The sequence below is a fragment of the Rhagoletis pomonella genome, unplaced genomic scaffold (genome assembly GCF_013731165.1).
Source record: "Rhagoletis pomonella isolate Grant_MI unplaced genomic scaffold, Rhpom_1.0 Rhpom_scaffold_01732, whole genome shotgun sequence".
In the NCBI taxonomy this organism is placed as follows: domain Eukaryota; kingdom Metazoa; phylum Arthropoda; class Insecta; order Diptera; family Tephritidae; genus Rhagoletis; species Rhagoletis pomonella.
In genome coordinates this window covers 28,470-31,584 of record NW_023460286.1, presented here as the reverse complement: position 1 = coordinate 31,584, position 3,115 = coordinate 28,470, and the positions used below count along the sequence as shown (strand labels likewise).

Sequence of the window (3,115 nt, the reverse complement as noted above, 5' to 3'; positions counted from 1 at the left end):
ATTTGCTCTAATTTTTTTCATTTATGAAGGGATGAATTTTTAAACTAAGAAAGACTGTGTGTATATGTATTGTATGTTCCCTTAAAAGTGCTCAAGTAGCACACTGGTGTATAACTTGGTGTATATTTATGAATTTTGGTACATATGTGTTTAGATTAAATAAAAGATAATATTTTGGTGTATTTGTCATCCCGCCAGTACTTCTTCTCAACTCAAAATTCTGCCTTTAACGTTTTGGTACTATTTATTCATTGAGATTAGTACGAAAACTGCACCAGCTCCTAAAATGCACCACTTTTTTTATTTGGTTCACAAATTACAAATTAATGCTAAAAAAGGTGTATTCTTTCCTTTAATACACACTATGTAACCCCGTATACATTTTATTCCTTCATTCAAATAAAAGAGACAGCACTTAAGTTAAAAAACATTAATTTTATTATTTCCGTTTTTATACATACATATTTTGCTAGACACTGAACTGTATCTATTTTAATGGAAATTTCTTAATGATAAATACATAAATAAACAGGGTAGGGTTTAGTATACATATCGTCATTTTAAGTACAAAACCTAAGAATGAAAACAAACAAAGAAAACGAAAAATGCGCGGTGGTTGAGTGCGATTATATTGGCATTTATCATCAAATATAATAACTGAAACTGAATAAAAATGAGGCAAAGGTGTTCATAAAATATGGTTTACCTGATAGAAAGTGTTTTGCAACCACGTAGCATCAGCACAGTTCGATTTTTTCTGACCGCAAAAGTGCACCCACTTTTCACGCAAATTTACGCCTCTTGGCAAACCAAACCAACGCACAAACTTGTTCAAATCACAAAGCACTTCATTTATATCATAAATTTGAAAGAAATCAAAATTTATAGTTTAAATCGCTGCAGAAAACACATCAAGTCGCTAAAAGATCACTATGAAGAGGTAGAAGACGATGTCAACAAAACCAAAGAACATCAAAAACGCTACGAAAACTATTTTCCGAAAATCGCCACGTATGCTGCTGACTCTGCCTATAAGCTAGAGATCTGAAAAATAAGAAAAAATACCAATTATCTCTTGATAATATGATAAGAATGTTTGTTTACAAAATTACCTCTTTCCGCAATTCCTGATAATTTCTGTGGGCAATTGACAATTGTCCAAAGAATTCACCAAAAAATGTATATTGAATACACCACACAGTAGCTTTGTTTCTTTACAGATATTTATCAATAGCAAGGCGAATTTACACAAGATAGTGTTATACCATGTTCGGACCGACAACGAAAATACTGTAAGCTGTTCGCACCGGCTGTTGGAGTTTTCGTTGACATTTCTTTCATCCTTTGTTTACAGTTTTGCTACGAAAAAACAAAACCATAATATTTTTCTTTCATTTTCTTATTATTAGCAACCTTTATCGTTTATTTATATTTTAATTTGGCCAGCCAATTGGCAATAAATCCCAACTAGCATATTAGAGATGATAAAATATGACTTACACTTCGATAAATATATCTAAAAAACAAGTGAAGACACCGATTGGAATGGGTGGAATGTGAGTTTTCAAGTAGTTTTCAGCGAAAACTGGTTTTCGTTTGACAGATTTTACAAGGACGAAAACACAAGTTTTAGGTCGAAAACCAGTCTTAGCAACTAAAACATGTTTTCGATGGCGGTCTGAACATGGTATTAGCCGTCAAGAATAATAGAATAAATTTCTCGTGTAAAAATAAACAAAACCGAAGGGAATGATAAAAGAAAATGTCAGAAGAGTCAATTATATTAATACTCCATTTTTCTATAGGAAATGAGTTTTAATTGCTTTAAATTGTGAAAATATGATTTGTAATAATTAATAAATAAAGTCTGCAAACTGTGGAAAACTGTGATTTTAGTGAAAATAGGCATAAGTGCAGAATACGGCCCGTTAAGCTAGAAAGAAACGAAGCAGTGGCGTTGTCCACCCTTTTTTTCTAATTCTAATGGTATAAAATTTTTTTGGTGCAAACTTATATTGCAGGTGCTATGGAGTGGGAAAGGGGCAATTTTCGTTTTATTTTTTTTCCCGTTCGTCTTCCTGATACTTATCTGCTACAAAAGTAAAGAAACAAAGCTAGTGTGTGTGTACTTAATACACCACGAGTTTGAATATGAGCCAGTGTTGCCATGGACAAATTTTGTTTCCTACCAAACTCAACCAAAACCTACCAAAATTGTATTTAAGTTTTTAGTATATTTTTGATGTCAAGTTTATTAAAAACGTAGATAACATAACATTTAGAAAAACCAAAATACAGCTAGTACAATAAAAACAAATTAACTACGCATAGACATTCACCTACCAAAATCCAATATAGCCAACCAACCTACCAAATGGAAAATAAACCTACCAGTTTTGATAGGAAAACCCCATGTTTGGCAACACTGATATGAGCTATTAAACATTCCACAAGTAGTGTCGCCATTAGCCTTACCATTTTGGTCAAATTGGTAGTTTTATTTTCCTTCGGTAGACAAAATTGTGTAGGGCTCTTCTGCATTGACTGAGTTCAGACACGGAAACTTTTGGCGCGGAACTGGTTACTTGTAGGATTGCATTCTACTGTTCTAGCGTAGTGTTCGTTTGTAAAAATTGTAAGCAAAATTGTCGATTGGCGATTATAAAAAGTTGCTGTTGATGTTGAAAAGCTCTAAAGTCTACTAAATGCTATATGTTCTATAGGTATCCATTGCATTTTCTTTTACTTTTTAGACATAAGATAATTGATATAAATTGAATTAATCTCAAAGATTAAAATTTTTACATAAAGTAAATATGAAACGAAATAAAATATCATGATCTGATGATACAAAAATTGGTTGTTTGGAAACTGATTTGGTAGGATTTTTGGAACGTAAAAATAACAGCAGTGGCAACATTGGTTGGTATGGTTAATACACCAATGGTGAGGATTTCTTTCACTGTTCTCAGCAAATTAAATATGCCGAAAAATATGTTTTGGTATATATAGTCATGGCAAACAAAATAGGGGCACGACATTTTGATTAGTTTTTGTTTTTGTTTGATTGATGATTATTATATTTTTTATTCAAAAAATACAGCTTATTATCTAA

At 31.8% G+C, this 3,115-nt stretch overlaps 1 long non-coding RNA gene across 1 annotated transcript; it reads right to left on the bottom strand.

Annotated features, from left to right (window-relative positions):
• Positions 1 to 608: 608 nt before the first annotated feature.
• On the bottom strand, positions 609 to 1,375 carry LOC118752674. Its single transcript, XR_004994725.1, has 2 exons — positions 1,113 to 1,375; positions 609 to 1,044 (listed from the first exon to the last, which is right to left on the bottom strand). It is a non-coding gene; the product is annotated as an uncharacterized LOC118752674 (long non-coding RNA).
• Positions 1,376 to 3,115: the final 1,740 nt, after the last annotated feature.